The sequence below is a fragment of the Panthera pardus genome, unplaced genomic scaffold, assembly GCF_024362965.1.
Source record: "Panthera pardus isolate Hobbes unplaced genomic scaffold, ASM2436296v1 HiC_scaffold_15, whole genome shotgun sequence".
Lineage (NCBI taxonomy): Eukaryota > Metazoa > Chordata > Mammalia > Carnivora > Felidae > Panthera > Panthera pardus.
In genome coordinates, this window is record NW_026526710.1 from 55,008,082 (window position 1) to 55,034,895 (window position 26,814).

Here is a 26,814-nt window from a genome sequence, read left to right on the forward strand (position 1 = left end):
AACCTAATCTTTAAATTTAAAAATTTTAAATATCACCATTCTCTTCAAGCAATAATTATTACATGCACAAGTGGACACAGTTATATGAGGTAATTAGACCATACTAAAGTAATCTATAAATTAATCAATAATCATTGATGGAGCACTATTGTGCAGCAATCTTGGCTGGGTACAAGTAGCCCAATACATCATCCATTTTACTTTCCAACTGGAATATTCAATATACATAAAACTATAGTTGCAGGGAAACCACTACTAAAAGGAGAAGCAGTTCACCATCCTGAAAGAGAAGAGGAAGGTTCTATGCATGGCTCCATCACTTATAAATTTCATGTTTTGGAAACAGTATCCTGAATCTCAACCTTGACGTTTTTAAACCAAGAAAGATGTGAGACAATGTTTGAAATACCATCGTATGTTCTAAAATGGCTTTTCCCCAAATCACTCACCTGCAGATACTTTAAACTGCAGTTCTAGTCCAATCCATTTTTTTGAGCCAGTCTTGGCCCCCCAAATTGAGATCGTTATATTATCATCATGAAGACACGATGGGGAGTGTGATTGTCCTCAGTCGCCAATGGCCCAGTACTTGGTGTATGGAGAGTGAACCTCAGACATCTGTTTGTTTACCAAGCTACAGACTTCACCTAAATACCATTGTATTCACTTTGGATTCCTATTCAGAATTTCATTATCATCCCCTGGGGGTTGGACCCCATCACCTCTATTTCCAGCCATGGATGTGACCCTCTGCCAAAGGACCATCTGGAACAACAGTGCTGCCATCCACCTGATTGTCATTATGGCCTCTGCCTGAAACCTCCCGCTATGTGCCCCAGCAGGCAGGGCTGGACACCCTCAGATACGGATATTGGCCTAAATCAAGCCTGAGATAATGACACATCTTGGAGCATTGCAATGGATGCTTCTGGCTCGTCAGGAGCTAATCCAATAAAAATGCTAATATTTATTAAGTACTACTGATGTGCCAAGTGTTGCTCTAAACACTTTGGGTACATTATTCCACTTAATTTTATAATAACCCATGAAATGTATACTATAATATTACCATTTTTTTATACATAAGAAAATCTGACCAAGCATGCTTAGGTAATTTACCCAAAAATGTAGTGAGCCAGATTTGGGGTCTAAATACAAGCTCTCAATGACTAGGCCATGCCAATTAGTGCCTCATCTCCTGACCTGTGTAGTGTTGGCTTCAGCTGAATTCTTCCCCATGAGCCGATGGCTAAGAAGTTAGCATTTCATGCATGTTATGAAAGATATTTATTACTATGGTAATAGAATTAAACAAGGCAACATGTATACAGTACAATCTTTTAAAATTTTAAATCAATATTAAAAAAAAAACCTCCAGTCATGAATGTTGTTCAGATAACAAAGATTAACTCTTTTAAATATAAAAATATTTTGAACTATTTTGGTTTGAAGTTTTCTAAAATATTTCACAAAGTAAAATTTTTCTCAAAGTAAAAAATGGAATGATGGATAAAAGGTAGTATTTTCTGACTTCTGAGTAAATGATTTAAATAGACCTTGAGTGAATGTACCTTGTGAAGGTAGATTTTAGGTATTTACAAGGAGTTGGTTATTAGAGATTGTCCTGACTGTTGTCCTGTTCTTGGTTTTATTCTAGAAACTGTGGTGTCACACTAAGTAGGAGAAACATCAATGGCCATGCCAGTACAAAGAGTCAACCTTGAGAGGAATGTTATGTGTTTGGATAGAGCACAGTTTTCTTTACTCTCTCTTTCCTTCATCTACAGATCCCTCCCTCCTCACCTACTTACACACACAGCCTTCTTGTGCAGGAGAATCTGATATGCATTAACAAATTTATCTTTAAGTGTCCCAAATAACCATATTCAAGTAAACATTTTAATGGGAAGATATGAACCGAATCAGAGAGGAACACATTTTCCTTTCATTTGATTCTTTGTGCATTTGGGGTTTTTTTTCCTACAGTTTTTTTCCTCTTTCTTTTGTCTCATGATATCAGTGAGTTACAGTGAATCCAGTGGTATCTCTTACATTAGCTATTCTCACCCCTTTGGCATCAAATGGAACGAAGGAATGGGGGTTTCTTTGGACTGAAACATTCAGTAACCCCCTAGGCCTACATTTAGTTTAGTTAAGAAGCAAATGATGTCTTCGAGGGCCTACCTGGTGCAAAAGGATGAAAGTTTAACTTGAGTTTGGAGGCCAATATCCCAGCTAGTAATAATATATGGTTGCCTTAAGGGTTCTTTTTTACACATATTTTCTAATATATAAAGATGGATTGCAATAGGAGATAGGCAGCATAAAATTCAAATTCTGGTTATCTTTCCACTTTGTAAAATAATAGATATCAAAAAATATTGTATTTAATACACACCAGTGCCAAAGGAATACTACAGGCTCATGCAGCAGTAGGATGATCCCTGGAATCTTGATGGATTTAAAAAGAATTAAAGACCCAGTAGGCATGTGCCATGAAATTGACAGGCACATTGGAACATGTGTGTGAGCCGCAAGATCATTCTACCTGGGAAAATTTAAATTACGTAAAGAAAGCATTGGCTAATAGAAAGCCAAGTTTATGATCCAAACCGATAAAACAAGATGAAGGTGGAAGAAGCAGAAAAGAGAGGAACAAGAGACAGAGAGTGGGTATGGATCTTGACGGTCAGGGAGTTTCAATGGTATCTGACGGCATGAAGACCCAGCTACGTTAGCTTTCAGAAGTAAAAAAATGAATACTTTCTAAGCAGACTCAATTTCTGAATCTCATACTACCATGGAGATTAGAGACTAGCCCCTTGCTACCCCAGCACCTCCCACATTATATTAAATCATGCCTTTAGTTCCCTGTCTACCTATTTAGATATCTCTGGATGAGAAATTTGTCTATCTGTCCTCACCTTCTGTATGTCCAACTCTATTCTTCTGCCTGGAACAAGGTAGAGACTTAATGAGTCACTGAATGGGAAAGATACTGAAATCCAAACAGGGTTGATTCCTTGGGAGTCAGTGGGCATTTGCCCCTTTCTAATTTTCCCAGAGCACATGTGGTCCCAGGGCATCTGGGGCAGGATTATTAAAACTATAAGCTAGGATAATGAACTCTACCATAAAGTTTCAGAGTTGCAGATAAACATGCCCTCTCTCCATGGAGAACGTGTACCAAGGAGACAAAAGCAACAACGAGAAAACACCTACACTCTAAAATGGAATGCAGTCTGGATTTGTAAAAGACAGGATTTAATACTAAGCCTTCAACAAATAGTTGCTACATGAATAAATGACCCTCTTCAAAGGGTTTAGTCACTGAAGTGCTCAGAGGAGACATGAGCAGGCCACTGAAGGGCAGGGAGATGTGAAGAGATGGAGAGGAAGGTGTGAGGGGAGGGTAGACAGAATCAGAGCCAAACTTAGTGATTCAGCATGGCACAGTATTTCTTGTCAATGTCCTCCATGCCAAGTGCCATATTACCATGTGGGCAAATTCAGTTCTGATAACTTTTTCCAAAATGTCTCAATTCCCTTAGATTGATGTTTTATGCTAACTCTGTCCTCTATGTACTATGGAATGCCTTAAAAATAAGATTGTCTTATTAAAAACCTGCTTCAGACTTTGGAGCTTTTATATCCTTGGTGGGGATCTAAATAAGACATAAACTAATCATAAAGAAATGTGACTTCTTTTCTCCCATTTTTTTTTAAACCAAGAAAATATTATTGTTATTGTTGCTCTTTGACAAACAGGAAGATTAAACTTGCTCCTGATAAGGAATCTGGAAGTAAATCTTCTGTGGCAGGCAATAAAGATTCTTTCTGGACACATCTCACTCAAACCTTTTCTTTCAGCACTCCACCCAAACAAAACTTTTTCCATTGCACCATTAGTTGTCATTAATTCAGCAAAGCTGAATAAGAACATGGCCTTCTCCTGGTACTGTGGTGCTTTGTAACACAGAGACTACATTCTTACAATGGGATAGAAGCAGCACTTGAGCTCGAAACAACGTGGGTCCTAAGGAAACACCTAGAGATAACTTACACAAGGTTTTGGAAAACAAAAATCTTTTAATTCGTTATGTTGCTGTTCCCAATGCCTTCATTATAACACATGGAATGAAGAATCTGTTTTTAAAAAGAGAGACACTTCTAATCTCCTGATCCAGGCACCCTTTACTACAAATTTTCTTAACACATTTGCCTCTGAGAAGTTTGCAAACAAAGGCGAAGACAGACAAAGAACATATGCTAAATTGATCGTTTTTGTGTCTGAATATTCACTATTTGAGAGACAGGAAACTGTTCAATCTGATCTGGGGTATGATTATACTGTAGTCCAAATTGAAGTGTCTGTGGAAATGGATTGGGCGAGCTTCTCGGTTGTCAGTCATATCACTTATGCGGTGCACAGTGAGATGAGGGCACTCATGGGAAACAGTAGAAGTGGTTCTGCACTACACCTAGACAGATGGGTGTTCCTCTCGTGTGAGGAGGAGGCCCTCACTGCCTCAGCAACTACTGCAGACAGACTGCAGGAAGAGCAAGGAGAGCCCTCTGCAACGCTGCCCGTGCCACGCCATGCTTTGCTCCCGGAGAGGTCCAGCCACATTCCAGGAGTTCAGATTCTGGACCAACCGTTGTGTTCTTCTTCAATCCAATCGGCAAAAAACACATGTCTTTAAGAATGGGGCTGGTGGGGAGGAAGCTTTGTACATGACCCAGCAGTACAGTGAGAGAGACAGGATGTAAACACGTAAACATTTAAATAATGAAAGATTCCTGTAGCACTTTAAGACAACCAAAGAAAAGTAAAGTAAATATTTGCTGCAGCAGAGTGCTGTGTGAAAGAGGAGGAATTCCAGTGAGAAATGATGTTTCTGGAATCGATCTTCATCACTTACCAAGAACAATTTAAATCATATCTGTCAGTCTTAGCAAGGGATGTAAGGACATAATTGGGTTTGCTCTCAGGGCAGTGTATGGAAGATTCCCCCTTTGCTTCTTCTTTCCCACCTGTTTCAGTCAAGTTTATCCAGGAAAAAAAAAAAAAAAAAAACTCCACTGACACACTCACACACACAAAACAGAACCAATGAGGGTGAAGGGGGACCAGAGAGAGAGAGAGATTAAGGAATGAAATCATGTGATTATGCAGACCTGCAAAGTTGAAGTATGTAGAGCAGGCCAAGAGGCTGGAAACTCAGCAGAATTTCTATTTTATAATCTTGAGGCAGAATTCATTCCTCGTTGGGAAACCTCAGTGTTTTACTAGTATGTCATCCAACTGATTGGATGAGGCCCACACACATTATTGAGAAACACTACCTTTACTTAAAGTCAACTGATGTAAATGCTAGTCACATCTATAAAATGCCTTCACAGCAATATCTAGACTACTGTTTGATGAAATGGCAGAGCATCATAGCCTAGCCATGTTGACTCAGAAAAGTAACCATCATAGCACACACACACACACACACACACACACATAAACATGAAGCAGCCTATGATACACTGTAAATCCTTTCACATATATTTCTTCTCTAAATGATCCTGATTTGCCCTTCTTCATTTCATTCTTAACATTTTTATTATTTTCTTTTCTTAAATACTTACAATAGCGGTTCCACATTTTTCATCATGGTATTTCCTTTATAAAACTGGTGAGGGTCCCCAAACCATTTCCTGATAATATTCACAGGTTCCCCACACTCCGAGCCCACTCAGCCTCTCAGTCTTACTGCCTGGCATCATTCTATAGTAAGTTTTGGTCCATCTCTTGGTGCCCTCTGATGGAGACTCTTTCTTGCTTTGCTTTTTGGGTCTCTCCATCAAGAGAAACTTCACCTTGTTTTCAAATATTGGCATTTTCACTATGGATTCTTTCCTGATTAGCTAAGTGCAGATTTATTACTCTCTGAAGCCCTAGTAAATGGTATGCATGTACTGTATACTTTTTTTCGGGGTAAGCACTGGTATTATTCATGTGCATATCCATTTCCTCTTTTTTTTTTTTTTTTTTTTTTTTTGAGCAGTAAGCATCGTGAAGTATGAGCAGTTTTCTATATTTCAATGTATCTCATTTACAGGTCAATGTGTGGTAACATTCAGGATGCGCTTTTAGAATAAAAAAAAATTGGAAAGGAAGGAAGGGAAAAAAACTGATAACTAAACAGTAAGCAAATATAAAACCATGGAATTTCAGAATTTTAAAGAGGAAAAGAGCTGTAGTGATCATCTGTGTCTGTTTCATCTTTCAATAAGGGAGGAAAGTAAGACCTAGGAATTTTAAAAGACTTGTCTAGAAAGAAGATAAGTGATGGGCAAGGTTAGCCGAAGTAGAATGTACCTGACCCAGAGTGCTTTCTATGACATTACACTGCCAACAAATAGAAGACTATTGTCAATGGACCACTAAATTACCTTCTCTGGTAACCTTCCAAATCTGCAGACATTCCATCCTGATGCTCTCCATCACAAAGTATGCTAGTGTAGTCCCAGAGCTGAGCTCAAATGTTCTAGTTTTTCTCCTTCTTGAAAAGGGAATTCATATGCCCCCTATGAATTTGGGTCAAGCCAGGTGCCTTGCTTTGGCAAGTGTAATGCAGGAGAAAGTGGTATGCCAGAAACCACGTTGGAGCTTCTCTTCCCTCCATAAGAGCACCTCTCTGTATTTCAGACAATGGAGACTCTGTAAGTCTGGTTTTAAGTAAGTTAAGTCTCAATTCGATTCATGTTTTCATGTGACTTATAGGATTTGTTTTAATGTTTCTTCCTGCGCCACTCTGTGTTAGCAGGGGCTAGAGCTCAAGAGCGAGACATGGATAGTTACTTTTCACCAAATATTTGTGATTTAATGACACTTCCTGGCCTTCTTACAATTAGATATAGCCAGGTGACTGGTTCTAGTTAAGGGTCTGTGAGTGAAAACTGATAAATCTCCCTTCCAGGCAAAAGAATGTAATTGTTGGTAGACAACCTCACAGCCTCTCTTCCCCTTTGATGTAATGGGGGAGCCTGGGTGTTGGAATGGCAGAAAAAAAGATGGAAGCTGCCTGGGTTGCTAAGTTACCTCTTGGAAGATAGCTGCCTTGTGGAGCTGTTGGGCTTATGTCAGATTTGCATGAGCATGAAATAAATTGTTGTGTATTAAGACACTGAAATCTGGAGTCTCTTGTTGCTGTGCATATGCCTATCTCATCCTTACCCCCAAATGAAGCAACGGGTGCATGTGTAATAGTTGGGGTGCATATAGGATGCCATAGGAACAATGCACAACAGATCCCTTAGCAAAGTGAATTTTCTTTATTTTTGGTCTTTTCTTTTTAATTTAGGATGGAAAGATACCAATAAAAATCTTCATCTGCTTCACTATTTTTCCTAGGGCTGGTGTCGAATACCAACCTAATAGAACCATCTTTTCTCCCTGGACAATTTGCACTTCAGAAAAGCATTTGGAACTAAGTTTTCATAAGGTAGAAAGTAATTTAATGTTGAAAAGGTAGAGCCAACCATACATGAATAAATGCATATCCATTGCATATTAATAATGCAATATAATAATCTACCCTTCTCACTTTTAGAAGACTCCTCTGAGCCTTTCCCAATGTTAAGGCAGCTCTGAGCTCCAGGCCAATTCTGACTTTTTTCTCCTTGTTTCTACGAAGTGTTCAGGAGAGTTACAAGCAGACTCCAGGAAATCCATTTGAAATGGAACACTGACAAATTTCACCTAGACCAGAGAGTGAGGAACTAAAATGTGTGTAGCTATGTCATATCTGAAATAATTGAATGAAAAATGGCCGTTTATTCAAGATGAAGAAGAACTTAGAAAGAGCATGATTACTGTTTTTAGTTGTTTTAAAGGGCGTCATGCGTATGATTGTAAAGGAGAAACTACAAAATAATTCGGACTTCTTGTTTGTTTTGGAGCAGTAGCAACTCGTACATTGGCAGGGATTAAAGTAAAGGAGAAATGGCTGTCTCTCAGGGCTAATGTAGAAGAAATTTCTATATTTGAAACTGTGTTTGGTTTAATGAAAGAATTGCCCTCTACTATTGACAGGATCTATTCATTATTCATTCAACATACATATGAACAGTATTGAGTTCAGTGATATGTTTATAAAGATCAAGGAAGTTTTAGTCCCTCACTTCAAATACCTCAGATAGCTCATATTCTAGTAGAGGAAATAAACAAATGACCAAAAATTCTATGATAGAGGGAGAGACGATGTATAGTGGCACATAAAGAGAGTAACATAAATTCTTCTGGGGGTTGCTAGAAGTTATCTCTGAGAAGGTCACATTCAGGCTGGGACTTCTAAGAAAGACAAGGTCAAGAACAGACTATTATAGAAAAAGGAAACAGAATATGCAATGGCACTGAATACGAAAAATAAGTTTTCTGTGTTTTGATTAGGGAAATGTAAGAAATGCTTTATAGCTAGAGCTTTCTTATAGTGTGAGAGGAATTTGGGACAGGAGAGAAGCCAGGATGTGGAAGCCTCGAGTTTGGAGGATTTTATAATATAGGCAGTGGGAAGCCATAGAAAGATCTGAAACCCTTGAGAAACTTAACCAATTTTGTAACCGTCTCATCAACTCCCAAAGTTCCATGACTCTGAGAAATAATGGACTATTGCTTCCCTTCAACTTCCACAGTCCTTGCTATATACATCTCACTGGGATTTCTCTCTTTCCTGCCATGATTGCTTTTGTTTTTAATTTTGAGGATCTTTCTTTTTATTCCATTTTTATTTTTTCCAACAACACATAAGTGTCTTTAGTGTAAGAATTGTTTCCTCTTCATCTTGATATTTCTTATGGTGACCGGCATATACATTTGCCTATAATAGATATTCAACAAAGGGGTGTTGCTACAATTCTATGATTTAAGCTTTACGGAGATCTCTTTATGCCATGGAGAGGATACCAGAAAAGAAGTATAAGACTCTCATAGCAAAGTCTGAAAGCACAGCAGGTATTCATTGAGCATGTAATTTAGGTTAGAATATCTGAGATCAATATCAAGCCATGCCACTTACCAGCTGAAATTATTAACAAATCTGAGACTCGAGTTCTTCATGTGTAAAATGGGTACTATAACTGTAATATTTACCACACAGATCTTTTGTGAGGGTCAGGAAACATGATATAAGTGAAAGTATTGCAGGAATTATGAATTAGCGTAAAATTGCCAGCAAACTTGATGATGACAGTGATGTCAATGGTGAAAATGACAACTTTTTAGAGTAGCCAGTCATACAGAAATGTTCTACCTCGTATAATTCTGGTATGAGCACTTTAGAAATAAGTACATCTTTTTTTATCACGTTAAGGCAAGAGATATTTATTATTTAAATAATTTAGCTAGTGGTGTTCCCTCCAATACAGCTTCCATTTGGAAAGTCGTACTGCATATTGAAGAAAACAGAAGGGGAAGTCAGAATTGCTAGATGCTTGTTCTGACTCCCTCATGAACCACCTTTTTGGCTTTCACAGCCATGAAATGGATAGTAATACAATATTGGCCTCCTCCACTGGAGGATTACATTCCTGGTCAAATTAAACAACGTCAAACTGCTCCACCATGTTTATGCAAAGAATAAGCTCTTCCCATGAGTGGAATGCTACGTGGTGCAACGTGAAACTCATTTAGTGATTTCTGTGGCATACGTAACCAAGAATGGTGAAACAAGGGAACTCACAGTGATGGCCATCAACTGTATCACCTACACTCATCCTGGTCTACCCCACCCTTGTTCACGTAGGAACTTTATGCATAGAAATGGTTTTCCCAATCACTGGGATTGTAAGAGCAAGGTTATTGCAGCTGCATGGGCACATAAAAAAAAGACAGGAAATGAAATGTCAACAGCAAGTGTAATACCTTTCTAATATATGTCCTTCACTTATTGAGACAGTTACCGGGATGTTCTTGAAAGAAGAATGATTTGTTTATAAACCAGGTACATTATTTCAGCTCTTTAGAGGAGGAAAAAATGTCTTCATCATATTTTCCTCTCCCCACATCATCCAACAAGATATTTTCTACATTTATTTGAATACACATTCATTTATTAATTCATTCACAATTAATCCCGGGCCACCTACTATGTGCTGGTTACATTGAGAATATTGAGGCCAAACAAGTCATCCTTGTTCTCAAGCACCTTTCCATTTAGTAGGGAAAGCCAGTCACGCAAACAAATCAGAGCAATAAAACATTATAGTTGTTATGATAGAAGTATATGCAGCATACACAGGGAGACACAAAAGGGAATGTTTAATTCTGCCTGGGGAGAAAGAAAAGACTTTATGAAGGAGGTGGTGTTTGATGTGGTTCTTAAAATATGAGTGATTTTACAGGCAGACAACAGGGAGAATATCTTCCTTAGCCAAAGACAATGGGGAACTAAAAGTATCTCAGCATAGAATGGGTCAGAGGAGGGGATGTTCAACTTATGGAGTGAACTGTGAAGACAGAGCGTACAAGGGCGAACCACAGAGGGTATGTGGAGTCAGATGGAGGAATTTAGACTTTATCATGTGAGAAATGAGATTGGAGATTTTTAGCCAGGGAGTGACATGAGCAGTTTCTGATTTTAGAAAGGGACTGTGGTGGTTGGTGATATAAGAAATGGAAATAGGCAGTAGGACACTGGTTGAGAGACTCCCATCACAGCCCACATAAATGAGAACGGCTTCCTGGGCCAAGACAGTGTGAACTGGGTGAAGGGCTGCATTCTGCTTAGTTATTCCTCTCTCTCCAGTCTCTGCCCTGCTTCTAACCTATCAGATTTTAAAATGCTTAAGGACTACTCATCTTAAAAACAAAACAAACTTTGGGGTGCCTGGGTGGTTCAGTGGTTAAGCGTCAGACTTCAGCTCAGGTCATGATCTTGCAGTCCATGAGTTTGAGCCCCGTATCTGGCTCTGTGTTGGCAGCTCAGAGCGTGGAGCCTGATTTGGATTCTGTGTCCCTCTCTCTCTGTCCCTCCCCCTCTCATGCTCTCTCTCTCTCTCTCTCTGTCAAAAACAAATAAACACTAAAACAAAAATTAAAAACAAACAAAACAAACTTTCAGTTACCCACACCATTTCACTGCTAGACTTCTTTAAGTTTGTATCTTTTCCCATTGTTCTCATCTCCAATTAACCTTCCCCACTTAATTACAAGGCTTCAGAAGCCTCAGGTTCTGTGTTGAAAAGCTCAGGTATGGTTCCTGGCTTTGCCATGTCTAACTTTACGACTTGGGGTAACTTATTTTATCTCTCTGTACCTCAATCAACCCATCTGTAAAATGGGATTAATAAATGGTACCTCTTTAGAAGATTATTGTGACTGTTCGATGTGCAGATACATTGAAAGTATTTAGAACAGTGCTGGGCACCTAGTAAATGTTTGCTAATTTGGGACCCATCCCCAAGAAGGGCAATCAGTGGTATGAATGTGTGTGTTTCCTAAAAAAGGAGCTAGGGTGAGCTACTGTTGTCTTTAAAAGTTTCATAGAAGAAGGAGCACTGCAACAGGACTTTTAATAATAAATAAACTATTCAGAGAGATAGAGAGTCTCTAATGATGCTTGAATAAATGTATATAGAATATTACTCACATTTATAGCACTGTGGTAGGCCCTTTGGGAAATGGAAAGCTGCCTAGGACACAGAGTTTGCAGTCCACAGAACCTAGCTAATCCAGGAAGATAAATCATATTGCAAATAATTTTAAAACAAATTCAAAAGGCCTAAGTAGAGGCACAGCCATAATCAAATATCTAAATATGGGACACAGCATTCAGTAGCATACACTACCGTGGCCCACCTCTGTCCTGCCGTTGAGTGTCGGGAACCAACCTCAGTCTCCCAGACTACAGACGTATTTCTGGTTATATAACTGGAGAAGAGCGTGTTAGTTAATTCAGTCATTAGACATGGTTCTTGCCCCACTTGATTCCATCATCAGATTTTGCAGACTTAGAGACTCACTCTGTATTGGATAAGGGTCTACCCTCCTTTAGGGCATGTGTGTCTATCTAGTTGGTGTTATAAAATTTACATAGTCGTCATTATCAGAATAGAAATAAGGTCACACATGAAAGTTTTCACTAACAGTTGGGAGGCAGCATTGCCTAGGACTTAAGGGCATAGGGAATCAGACAACAGGAAACTCATATTCAACCTCTAAGTGTGGGACCAAAGGTAAGACACTTTACCTTCGTGTGCCCCAATTTCTTTATCTATAAAGTTGAGATAACAATAGTATCTGCCTCACAGAGTTGCTGTGAGACATCTAGGATGTGGCAAAAATTATTTTCTGTCATCATTATGATTCTTATCAGATAAAGAGGGTGAGATCGTTGTCCCCAGTGCATGGATAATTGGGTCAAAGCTGTTTAGGAAAACCTCATGCATACCACCCTGCCCAACCACTTCAAGCAAAGTATCACCAAAACCGCATATGAGAATTTGACTTGGACTTTCCTAAATGGTTCGGTTCGTTTTTTATCTAAACATTTTGATTTTCAAGCACTTGGATGTAAAAGGAAGTGGCCTATATTAAATGCTGGTCAAAGCATTTTTTATGATTCTTTTTAAAAAATCCACACTCTCCATGACATTAAATTACTTAAAATCCACATACAAAAGTAGTGACCTTTCTCCCATAAATAAATAAAAAAATCCCAGCATGGAAATGCATTAGCTAAAATAAGTGTTTGATCCTTTCAACCAAAGCCCATTTCCTTCTTCCATCCAGAAAGCCTTGAAGTGTGAGTATTACACTACTTGCAGATTTCTATGTAAGCAGGGGATAAATAGTCCGCTTCTGTAATTAATAACTATTAAAGCTGTTTGACTGATCATATCTTTGGGCTCCTGAAATCTCTTCTGTGCAGGTGTGCATTAATGGAATCCATTAAATTCATATATTTCAACAGATAGTAATTTACGATCTTTTATAAGATCTGTCAGGAGCCGCAGCAAGAGGTACAGGACTGTCTCAGGGCATTACAGGACAAACCGGACTCCCTCTCTCAGAAACGACTTGCCTTTGCGTACTAAATATGAATGTCAATGCACTGGGCAGTCACATTAGGTGCGTTCTATGTCATTCACCGTCTGGGAATATGCAGAATAAGCTTTTTATCACTGGTGAAGCCCTGAACAGGACTGAACAATTTTCAGAGATGCTGAAGGAACAGTGTGGGAGTTCTAACCACTTTATATTTGCCATAAAAAGGGAGAAATTGAGAATATAGCAGGGTTCTGGGAAAGTAATGGGTTTTCCTAGGGGTGAGTCACCCTTGAAAAGCCCCAAGTTCTCTTAATGGGGCAACCTCCCCATTCTGACTAATGTTTCCAAGGGAAGTCAAACTCAACCTTCACTTCTGCCTCGTCTCACCCTCTGGCTCAGCCCAAAGAGCTCTGTCCTCTCAGAGGTGGGATATTCTTTCAGTGGGGCTGGGTTTCTGAATAAGCCTGGTATTCAGCTACATTCCTAGGGGGAGATTTGAGGGTAGTGGAGCTACATTTACAATGCGAAATTCTACTTGAGGAGTTTCCATAATTAATTGAAAGCTGAAAACAAGCCTGAGAAAACTAGTGAAGATACTATGTGATTATCAAGTATCATCGAGGGCATGGTTAGTGGACAGCCAGGTTAATACAGAGGGTCCGTGAGTGAAGAAGTTGCTCTGAGCCACAAAGGGCAGAATGATGGGATCAAGTCGGGAAAGTGAGAAGGCAAGAATCTTAAAAGGTCCCTTTCATGTTTTTTTATGACACTGTTTACTGGTAATTTTGAAAGACAGAGGATTGAGTTGAGGTCAAAGCCCACAAGATCACAATGAGTCTCTCCTATATATGGAATGCTTTTCCCACTCAAAGAATTCTGTGAAACAATTAAATGAGATTGGCAGTCCCTACTTTAAAGCAGATAATTGAGCCCTATGCCTATTCAAAGTTAAATTTATGTCTTCCAGGATGCAATGATGGTAACCCTAACTTACCCTTTTCTGGAGATTCCTGAGGAAACACAGAGGCATATGTTTCTGGGCTCACCTAACAAATCAGTCACATCACAGCCACTACCATCAAACTAAATCCACTGTGAGAGAGTTACTTCAGAGGACGGGTACCATGGTGGGGTGTGTGTACGTGTGAAATTTTGTTTGCTTCTTTGTTCAAGATTACCTATTACAGGAATCTCTCATTTATGATGGACCCTATTTTATGAAAACTTACTATTTAATAAATAAGTTGACTTGGGGAGTTATTTACTTTGTAAAATTCTTTGGTTTTTTACACCAACCTGTCATGGAGCTCTGTAGATACTCTACACCCAATACTTTTTCACCCCCATCTTTAAACATGAGATTGTAGACTATAACTCTGGCCAAAGTATGGAATCAAACTATGATGTAAATCTTAATAAACTAACATACTCATATTCTGGCTATGTTATAATTGGAATTTCTTCCACTTCCTTATTGTATTTAAATACTTTGAGAAACATGGACAAGATTAATCAGTATTAACTATACTAACTACTTGTATTCAGGTTAAATCTTTCAAACAATAATTTGTCAAATAAATATTCCAAGACATTTGCTGAGTACAAAGTTTACAAGAAAAAGTAAAACATAGTCTCTGGTCTTGAAAAAGTTACCATTTAGTGAGAAAGTCCAAGAGCCAATAATTATAAGACAACATGCTAATACAAATGAAGATACCTAAACCAATACTATGGGGATTTAAGGCTGTCACCAATCTTCACAAGGGTGGGGCTGGGACTTCAGAGTCCTGAGGACATTTGATCTGAGTCTTGAAGAGATCTTTCATTCACTCAACATGTATTCATTAAGTGTCAATTATGTTCAGATGCTAAGTGAATGGAATTGAATTTTGTAAAAAGGGAGAGGGAAGGTCAAAGCGGGAAGATTGTATCCAATCTGCAGCTGACAAATTGACAGTAAAAGAGACGGGAGTTAATATTTGCCACACATGTATTGTCTGCCAGGTATTTGATCCTCCCAGCAAGTCAGTTTTAAGCACTTATATTCCCACACTACAGATGAGAAACCCAAGTTTCAGAGAGGTTACTCTGCTAGTGTAGGTTCATAGAGCTAGTATGAAGCTGAGCTAGAGTGTAAATGGAGTTGGCCTCCTTCCAGAGCCATGGCCTTCCCATCCCCATGGTGGCTGCCTTCTTGTACAGACTTAGGCACAATAAAATAAGATGAAGAGAAAGTGCAAAATGGACTAGAGTCAATGTGATTTTGGTAACTGAGATATTTTGTGCTTCAGCTGGAGACGGAAACCTTGGTAGCAGTAGGACACCATGAAAAAAAATACTGACTTTAGAATCAGGATCAATTGGGTTCATATCCTGACCCTACACTGACTAGCTCTGTTGTCCTTGATTTTGAGCCTAACCAGACATGGAATGAGATAATATTCATTGCAACAACGTGTAGTGAAGTCCAGGGTTTATTGTAAGTAAATATAATACATAATAGTTGTTTAGCTAATATTATTTCAACTTTCCACTCAGCTCACCCCAGGAAAAGCTATTTCTTAATGTTTCGAAGCAGAGAATTTCCTTAGAAGAAAGAATTGATCTGAAGCAAAGAAAAAGGAGTTCTTCATATTTATTTAAGCAATGAATGATTAGTACCTACATATATCATTGACCAAATTCCATATACAAAGATTAACAGTGCTGGCTTGGGTTCCCATGTGGACTTTCTTGCTTCTTCTCCTGTATTTTTATGTTACTTTGTTTGGGACATTGTGACTGCATTCTAAACCCAAAAGGTCCATCTATGTCTGTCCATCACCTACTTTTAGAATGCTTATTGGTCTTGGTTTTGAGAATGTCCGAATAGTCTATACTCATATTACTTTCATGTTAATTACCTTCCATTGCATTCAGACCTCTGTTTCTCACTATTTTGGATATAGATTAGCTGACTTGAGCCTGCTTTAGAAACTTTCATTTACTCCCAATTCACTGGTCTCACAATGGTTGAGATGGGTCTGTCCAATGACCTTGGCCACAGTTGAGAGCGACTACCAGTTCGACAGGAGTCATAATCAAAAGTGGTTTCTGACACTGAACGTGTCATACAATGACTCCATTGAAGCATTTGAAACATTGAGACAATTACCTTAAGATCAGGCCAGTGAACTAAAGGAAGAAAAAGACGGTCTTTAAATTGTTGGGTAGTTGTGTACAGATTAAGTATCCACTTTTTCATGACCCATGGATAGACTAAATGGTGACTCTTAAGGCAGTGGCCACATAAGTGTTCTTGAGACATAATCAAAAGTACAACTTTATGGAGAACTTCCTTAAGGTAAGGCCAGGAAGTAGAATAACAATGAACTGAGCAATGTTTTCATGAGATTGACTCAAATTGAAAGTCTGGCAGGATCAAAACCAAAAGAACAGAACCATCCATTTGGAGAATTTTTTTGAGTGAGATATAATCTCTTAGGTGGTGGTTAAGCCCAGAATGGACATGGCAGTAGCAAATGTACTCTAAGGAACAATTTTGGCGGTAGGAACAAGTTGGCCTTATTGCCTTAATGGATCATCCCTTTCTCTATCTGCTGTGATATGAGAGCTGATGAGATCCTGCCCGAGGCAGCGGGACTGTCTCAACACAGATTGTCTCTCCATCCACAGGGGTAAACACTTTACTGGGAGATTTAAAGTGAAATTTAGAATTACAGGGAAGTACCTAGGAAACGAATATTTTTTTCTTCAGTGAACTCTTAAGAGGGCTTGTCAGTAAAGTTCAAGCAAGCAGGTGTGCTGAAAATTGCTTTAAAACCAAAGAGACAGTAGGAGGCATGCATATGCCAGAAATCATAGCCCCCGTGAGAGAGACAAGCCCATTTTTCAGCAGGAGCAGCTGTTGGTGCATCTGCAGACAGGTTGTTGTCAGGAGTGTTGAGCAGAGAAATTTCAGGAGAAAGGCGCTCATGAGGGGGGAAGAGGCGCGAGGTCTCTAGTGAGACTTTAGATTGGAGTTTGTTAAATCCTGAGCAATAAAAATTGCAGTTCACTCTAATGAAACTTCCTGGGAAGACTATTAGTATTAAACAGGGTGACTCTCCCCCCAGAAATAATGCTAAATCACAGTCACAAATAATTCCAAGTCCGGTTCTGCACAAGGCAGAACATGATTGCACTTTTTAAATTAAATTCACTCTTATTGCTTTGGCGGTGGCCGTTTTCTGAAATTAATAGGAATTGCGCACATGAGCCAAGGGGCCAAGGGTGGCCGTACTGCATAGAGGGCATGAAGGTACAGATGACGAAGATGGGTGGGCCGGCAGGGTGGCGGCCATGATATTTTATTAGGCATTTACTTCCACGGAGTAGATAGATTAAAATGTCTTTAAAGTTCTAGAATCACAATGTCCCCAAACCGTTGTTGATTCTAAGGTTCAAAATAACACCTTATGTTATACTATGTGAAAACTGTTTCTTTTCATATTTATGCAAACATCCTGTGGACCAAATAATCTTCTTTATAAGGGCTCATAGTTGTTAGCAAATGGCTGTCCACCAGGTAGGCACTCACTTCTTGTTTAATCCTGTAAATTAAATGGTAATATTAAAAATAAGTCTTTGAAACTCTAATTCGTTAATAGTAGCCATCTTTATTCCACAGGCCTCAGTGTGAATCATTTATTGAAATTCAATTAACAAGTCATTTATTCATGAGTTTAGGAAATATCTGTTGGGCCTTCTCATGCAAATATAACGAGGTAGTTATTTTTCTGATGCAGAGATGAACAGAGTGTGGCCCCTACCCTCAAGGAGCTCATTTTAGAATCAGTGAAAGAGACAACAAAATAAGTAATCACAATATGGAGGAGTGAAGTATCTGTATTCAACAACATAGGCAAAGAGCCTAGACCTCAGCCTGAGGACTAGAATTAAGAAACATTGCTGGGAGAAGGAGATATTGATTTAGACAGATGAGTGAAGACCAGCCAAGTGGACAGGGTTGGACAGGGTATCATAAATGGCAAAAGCATGAGCATAAGGACAGAAGGGAGAAAGAACATGCCAACTAAGGAACTGAATACAGATCAGGAGAACCAAAAGGAGAGGTAAGTGGAAACTCATGGACTGAGAGAAGCCTGAAGAAACCAGCTGGGGCCAGAGGCTGAAACAAGTCATGTTAAGGTGCATAAAAGTAATTAAAAGCTACTAGAATTTGAACAGCAGTGATGTGAACAGATTTGCTCTTTAGAAAGGCATTTTGGTGGCATGGTGGAAGATGGATTAGAGTAAAATGAAGCTGGAGGCACATAGGCTATTTAGGAAATTATTACAAAAGTCCAGATGAGCTAAGGCAGCAGCAGGATAGATAGCAGGGGGGTGATCTGAGGTATTTGGGAACTAATGTTAATAAGACTTGGAAAAATAATAGGATGGAGTTGAGTGGGGAGGATGAGGATAGTTCTGGTAAACATTCTTTTAAGCACATTGAAAATATCAACCTATTTCATATCACCAAGTATTCAATTTGTTAGGTACTAATGTTAAATCCATATCACAGATGAGAAAATGGAGACAAACCTAGGCAGGTTAATTCATTGCTCTACACTCATCAGAGCACCTTTGTTGCAGGATCGTGTTGCAGATCAGAGTATTCCAATGCGTCAAATAAAAGAATCAGAATCAAACCCAGCATGTGTATTCTTTTAAGTACACACTTGGATACAGCAATTGGAAATGTATGAAATAAAGGAAAGAGGGTCATATTTCATATAAACCTTGTTGCACTAACCAGAGGATGAGAGAAACAATACTACAGAGGAAAAAAGACTCGGATACAGAGGGCAAGTGAGTCCATGCCTACATTATTTACCTCCCTTTAATACTATCCATACCATGGCCATGTGTTTACTGCAGGGGATGGCCTTGGAACACAGTGACTTAAAATAAGGGTTCTCAAAGACAAGATCAAAGAGATTGAGAACAAGCAATATTCAAAACACAGGGGCTAATTTTTTTATTTTTATTTTTATTTTTTGAATTGAAAACATTCAAGTTCAAAATTTAAAAAGTGAAAGTTCTAAATAAACTTTTTGGGGGGCAGGTCTTGTCTCCATTTTGTTTTCTATAATGTGGTCATAACATACCTCATAGGAGTCTTCTGATACTTAAATAGATTGATGTTTTCAATGTGCTCAGAAAAATATTTTCTGGGGCGCCTGGGTGGCTCAGTCAGTTGAGCGGCCGGCTTCGGCTCAGGTCATGATCTCACGGTCCGTGAGTTCGAGCCCCGCGTTGGGCTCTGTGCTGACAGCTCAGAGCCTGGAGCCTGTTTCAGACTCTGTGTCTCCCCCTCTCTGACCCTCCCCCGTTCATGCTCTGTCTCTCTCTGTCTCAAAAATAAATAAATGTTAAAAAAAAAAATTAAAAAAAAAAAAAAAGAGAAAAATATTTTCTGGACTTCTCCTTCCCCTCCCCAGAAATCTATTCTATCACTCTCCAAGTTTTAAATATGGGATATACAAAAAAAGAATCCACCCCTGGACAGATAATTGTAAAAATAACAAATACTAAAATTTAGAAAAACTGAGGGAGAAAGATATATTACAAACAGATAGCAATTGGACTAAAAGTAGAACTTGTCCTTACCCCTAGGAGATGTCACTAAAGAATGTGGATAATAATGTCAGATAGATTGGCAAATAAGTCCTCAGTCTAGAATTTTATGCCCAGCATAGTGGAAAAGTGAGCAAAACAGCTATATTTTCTCTTATGTAAATGCTGAGTTAACTACCACAGGTCTTCACGGAAAGTTCAAGTAAAAGAGGAAACTTCAGCAAGGCTTGAAATAGGATGATGGATAAAACACATTAGTAAGTTATTTAATGATCAAATGTAAAAACTAAGTAATGACTACTTTGTGTCTTTTAAAGGCAACACTAAAATTCTAAATAATAAATAATAAGAATGCTTGGAAGGTTATTTTCAGTCTGTTATTAAAATAGAAATTTTCCTTATCATATTCTGAAAGAGAAACCAATGAATAATTTATATTTTAATAAATATTATGATATATATGCGTAGATACATGATTAAACAACTGAAAGAACAAAAATATAATGTGGCGCTTCTAAACCAGAAGAGTAATTGAAAAAAAAAAAAAAACAACATCAATGAGGAAAATTCTGATAATCAAACAAAACCTGGGAGGAGAACAAAAAGGTGACAAAGAAACATATTATAAACAGAAATTTATAACTGTTATAATGGGTAACTCAGTTAAGTGTCAGACTCTTGATTTCAGCTCAGGTCATGATCGCACAGTGCATGAGATCGAGCCCCATGTTGTGCTCTGTGTTGACAGCTCAGAGCCTGCTTGAGATTCTCGCTCTCCTCTTTCTCTTCCCAACTCACACTCTCTCCTTCCCTCTCTCTCTAGAGAAATAAACTTAGAAAGAAAGAAAGAAAGAAAGAAAGAAAGAAAGAAAGAAAGAAAGAAAGAAAACACCAACAATGGTTGACACAGGATCAAATGTCAAATATATCAACAAATGTAGTAATTGTAAACAGATTAAGATTTCTTATTAATACCAGAAAATGTAATATAGATTTTTAAAATCCATTATGCTGCTTGTAAAAAGTATATGCAAGAAAAGTGATGCAGAATGATTAAAAATGAGAAAAAAAATGAGAGAAAGAGAGAAGGGAAGATTTAACACGGAAGGAAAAACTAAACAAAAGAATGCTTCATGATACAGCAATATTAAACTCATACAGCATTATGTCATACAGAAAACAGTATCTAATGAACAGAAGTAATATAGTAATAAAAGGAACAACCCTAACAATATAAAACAAACAGAAGATTGTATATTCCTAAAATAATTATGTTAAAATATATAAAGCAAAATCTAATATAATTAGGAAAATCAAATGTTAAGTCATACTGGATATTTTAATACATATCAGACCAAGGAGACAGAAAAGGTCAACATCTAAATGATTGGAATAAGCATATTGAGAAGTTTGAATATATATACCTAAGTCTATATCTATTTCTACTTCTTTTATAACTATGTATAAAACTCTATGCTTAAAAATAGACTGTTTTCAAATATACATGGAACATTTATTTTTTTAAAAACCTATGTTCTAGTGAAAAAAATAGTCTCCATATATTTTAAAGAATCAATGTCATATTTTCTAACAGCATTTCAATACATTTCAGCAGCAACAAATGCAAAATTAAATAATAAAGAGTTTGGATTTTTTTTTTGAAGTGTATATGCTTATATTAGTTCTTGAGTAAAAGGTAAAATAGAAATAAAACAATAATCATAAGTTACTAGCAAATAAACCATTAAACATCAAATTTTATGAGATAAAATGGTATTTAAATTAAAATTTAAAAAGAAATATATGGTTCTAAATTATCTGTTTAAAAATAATTACCTGTATAAAAATAAAAAAATTATCTGTTACAAAAATAGACTGAAAAATTACAAGTAAACTTGCAAATGATAAAGCCAGAAATGTACCATAATTAATACAAACAAATAGTAAGAGGGAGAAATAATGATTATAGCATGTACTAATGAGGCGCATCTGGGTGGCTCAGTTGGTTAAGTGTCCTACTTCGGCTCAGGTCATGATCTTGTGGTTTGGGTTGAAGTCCCGCATCAGGCTCTGTGCTGATAGCTCAGAGCCTGAAGCCTGCTTCAGATTCTGCGTCTCTCTCTCTCTCTGCCCCTCCCCTGCTCATGTTCTGTCTCTCTCTCTCTCTCAAAAATAAACATTAAAAAAAAAATTTTTTTTAAAGGCAGGTACTAATGAAATAGAAAAATAACACAAAAATGTATTAATAAAATTATAAGTTTCCTAAAGAAGATTAACAAGAAAAAGTTTTAAAAACACTGGTGATACTGTTTAAGAAATAAAAAGTAGCTCAGCTAAACAAGTTTCTGAACAAAAAGAGATATAACTGCAGAAAGTATGTTAATGTTTAAAATACCTTAGTTTAACACTATGAACAATTTGATACCAAAAAATTTGGAGACATAAAGTAAATGAGCAATCTGAAAGAAATATGTAAACTGCAAAAATAAATCAAGGAGAAAAAGTAAACAGAAACTATGTATTGCAGAAACTGAAAGAGCAATCATTCTCTCTTCATTTTCTCTCTGTCCAATTTTATATACATCATTCCTAGAGACACTTGGAAGAATATGTCTTAGAGAAAGTAGGAAAAATAACAAATTTATTTTATAAGTCTAGGATAACTTTTATTAAAATAAGGTAAAACAATGTAAGAAAATACAGTGATTGACCAATATCACTCATGAACACAATGTAAAATTAAAAAAAAAAATCTTCAAAACTATATTTAGCACCACAAAAAAAAAAAAAAATGAGTTAGGGTTTATACCACAATGCAAGGATGGTTTAATGCCAGAAAATCGATGTTCTCTTGAACCAATCAAAGAACAATGATAGATGAAATTTTAAGTAGGTGTAGAGAAGAATTGAATAAAGTAAAGTACTTATAGATGATAAACAGAAAACTATAGCAAAATAAGAATAGAAGAGCATGTCCTTAACCTAATGAAGAATATCTAATGATAAGGTACAGCAAACAGACGACTTAAAACTTAATGGTAAACCTTTATTATCTATGAAGTACAAGAGAGTCTACAATCTGTTAAGAATTAATGAGAGGGTTCAGTAATTTACTATATATACCAGATCTACCTTCTGAAATCTAACATTTCTTTACAACCTTCCATATCAGCAGAAATAAATCTAAAATTAATAACAAAAGACACCATTAAAAATGAAAGAAATGAAAAGGCACTTACATATAAATCTGACAAAAGATGTGATAAAAGACCTAAGAAATTAAGGGAAAAGTTACAAACAGTTGTGAAGAACATAAAATAAAGACACATTAACTAGAGATTTATGAAAATTGCATAAACATGATGATTTTTAGCAAAAATTTTATATGAATTAATACAATTACAAAGAGCATCGCACAGGGTGTTTCAAAGAACTTGACCCATGAACCATCTGGAAAGTTAAAGGACAAAGAATATTCTAAAACAAAAGTAGAGGAGGAGGCAGAGTAAGAACTTGTCATATTATTTACCAAGATTTATTAAAACACTGTTCTGGTGGAGTAGTGCAGACATATTACAGAACTGGAAGAAAATGGAAAACCCAGGAAAACCCAGATTAGACTTACTCGTATGTAAAAACTTGATGAGTGACAAAAGAGGTATTAAAAACCAGTGGGAGACACTGTAACAAACATTGCTTGAAAAATAGCTGTTCACAGGGAAAATAAGATAGATAATATAGATCCCTAAGTTATAAAGAAGACAGATTAGTTTCAGATGAAAAACAGCCTATATCCAAAAAGCTGATCTTGGGAACGTTTAGAAGATATAGGAAAATACCTTTATTATAGTAAAAATTTCAAGAATACAAAAATACAACTGTAAATGTATAAAATTCAGCTTTGTATGGTAAAAGATATTTCAATGAAATAAAAAGAAAAGCCACCTTATTAGGAAAAATACTGACAGTGAATATAGACATGACAATAGACTACTGTGCATAATGTGTAATTTATACCTGCAAATCGATCAGAAGAAAAGAAGAAAAATAGTACAATAAAAAAATGGAGGGGCACCTGGGTGACTCAGGTCATGATCTTGCAGTTCATGGGACTGATCCCGCATCAGGCTCTGCGCTGATTATGTGGAGCCTGCTTTCTACCCCTCTCTCTACCCCTCATTTACTTATGCTCTCTCTAAAAAGAAATAAACAACAACAAAAAAAATACTAAACAGTTCCACAAAGAGCAAAAACAAGTGTCTAACATGGAAACTTGCTGAACCTCACTACGATTTAGAAAAATGTCAATTAGAACAATGTGGTATTTGACAGCCATCATATTGATAAAATACAAAAACCTGATAATTTCAAGTGTTTGGATGGACGAGGGCAAATGTGAGTTCTTACATTGCCATATGGGAGTGTACGTTTGCAAAGCTATCTTGGATACCCATTTAGCAGTACATACAAAATTGCAATCTACCCAATTGCCAGTCACTCAGGGAAAATGGACAAACTACTGTTAATCTTATAACAGAATAGTTTGCAACAGTTAAAAAGAATCAGCTAAATGCAATTTTAAGTGAAAATGCAATTGCAAAGAACATGCAAAAGATTTCTGCAATTTAGTTTGAAATGAATTTAAAAATTAATATGAATTAATGGATGCATAGAGAGATGAATACATGGAGGGAGAGATTAATGATAAAGGAAGTATAGTAAAATGTTAATGATGAAATCTAAGTGGTAGTTGTGTAGGTATTGAGTATAAAACTCTTCCAACTCTGCTGTATGTTTGAAATTTTTCATAGTAAATTGCTGAAAAGAAGAACATGTTCAACATGATAACATTTTGTAAGTATTCAAAAAGTATATTAACGTCCATGGAGAAACACATAAATAATAAAATTATAATAACATCCATGGAAATGACACACACCAACTTCAAGATGGTTATATCTAGAAAGTGAGGAAGGGAAAGGACTGGAGGGTGAGGATTTAGTTCTATCAGTCATATATCCTTACATTAAAGTAAGAGAGAGAGAGAGGGAGAAGTGCAAAACAAATACAACAAAATGTCTGCACCATCAACATTATTTTAAAAGGATAATATTGGCTAAAAGAGCCAGATTTAAAAAAAAGAAAAAGAAAAAGAAAAAACATTTCTATGGTATAAGGCCTATTGTATAAGTTTTAAATTTAACACAATCCTATATTTTGCATGTGGATATAAGCATATGTAATAAAAGCATAATAATACAGATATGAAGATGCTCATCGGATTAAGAAATATCAATTACCCCAGGGAAAGGAAGGAGCAAAATGGGTTAGGGAGTGGTAAAGGTCATTTTAATTGAATTTGCAGCATTATACTCCTCAAAACAATTTCACTTTTGACAAATCTGGATAATAGAACACAGTTTCTCATGTTTTAAAATTTTCATGATGCATAAAAAAAATTTATGACGAATCATAAATCTGTAGAGTATAAAAGAATGACCCTACTTCTCAAGTCAGAAACAGCAACACAAAAGAAAAGACTCTCCCATGATACATGGCATTTTACTAGCACATTTCAAAAATTTTTTTTCTAATTAGTCCACGATATTAGCTTATATCATTGATTATAATGATTTTTTAAAGTATATTCATTGGTTACTGTACATATGATAATCCTTCTCTGCTGTGTGGCCATTATTTTATATATCTTACATTGCATTCCCAAATTATAAAGTTTAAAGAGTTCTTACTGATGACTAGATACAATCAGATAACCAAACTGAAGTTTTACTGGCATTATTCTGAACAGTTCTCTTTCCCTTTTATTAAGGAGAGGAGATCACAAGCACTAACTAAGAAACTCCTTGGGGAAGTTGCATGTCCAAAAGGACTCTTTAATTCAGCATCTAGCAATGCACAATTGTTTAAGACAAGGGCATCTTGATTAGATTGAAAGCAGAAGTTCTACAATGGTTACAGTTAAACTCTTTCAGGTCCTTATTTGACTTTACCAGGTAAGAAAGACAACACTGGAGCATAGGCATCCAGAGTGACTTGAACAATGCAGAGGATTCTGGAACTGTGATAGGGTTCTTTGGAACAGTAACTAGAGAACTACAAAGGGACACTGGATTCATTATGAGACAAGAGGGCCTAAAAGTCAGATTTCTATTTCTTTCAGATGAGGCACTGGACTGAACTCCCCTCAATGGGGCCAAGTGTTCCGTGGCTGAACTGTGTACGGATATATGAGAGAAAAGAGCCTTCAAAGGATCATTAAGGCAGATGCCTACTCATTTCCTTTCTCCTTCTTTCCCTTCCATAGTACTATATAATTTTTTCCTGCTGAAAGAGCACATTCACAGCCATGACAAAGCCCTCCTTTAAATCCATCCATCAATTTGAAGTGGTTTCTACTTTACAATTTCAATCCATCCTACTTCCATCTCCTTGGAGGGAAAGTACAATGGAAGTGCGAAGTGCTAATAACATATACATCCTCAACTCTTTCACAGGGGTATTGTAAAGACTAATGAGTTATTGTTTGAAAAGACCTTTGTGGCTTTCTGATGAAAGGTGGAACATACATACAGTTTTGAATGTTTTATTTTGTTGTCATTGTTGGTGTTATAATTACAATAGTTGTATAGTCTGTGAGGCATACCGCCAGCCAAGCATCTCCTTCTCTCTCCTTCCTTGTTTATTCTTGAAAAGTAAGCCTGCCGTGCTCAGTACATCTTGGTTGTGTTAATCACTTTTTACTATGCTGACAGACACTGTGGACCAAACTCTGGATTATGTAGTTTGCTGAAAGGCCAGACTCAACATTTCGGAAAACTCTCTGACCTTTATAACATTCCTCTTTCCCTTTCCCCATCCCTAAAGTGTATCTCCTCACATGTGCTACACTTTCTATTTTGAGTGTTTGTCTAATCTGCTACATTTCGCTGGGGAAATCTGGAAATCCCTGTTGAGTAGCAGAGGAAGGTGTATTCTGCCCCCTTATAAAATGGAGGCTAATCATCTTTACAGATCTGTAACAAGGTACACATGAGCTCTCATCACTCAAGGATAATTGTGCATAGGTCTTTATGTGCAAGCCAATTCCTCTAGCTCCTCTTTGACCCTGGGTTCTGGGGGGCTGTTTTGCATTT

At 37.1% G+C, this 26,814-nt stretch overlaps 2 long non-coding RNA genes across 3 annotated transcripts in view; one reads left to right on the plus strand and one right to left on the minus strand.

Annotated features, from left to right (window-relative positions):
* The window catches only part of LOC128777085 (uncharacterized), a 118,460-nt gene that overhangs the window by 29,994 nt on the left and 61,652 nt on the right, over positions 1–26,814 (minus strand). The window lies entirely within an intron of this gene.
* Positions 6,485–14,295, plus strand: LOC109276392 (uncharacterized). The gene is made up of 2 exons (XR_002084646.2): positions 6,485–6,714; positions 14,007–14,295. It is a non-coding gene; the product is annotated as an uncharacterized LOC109276392 (long non-coding RNA).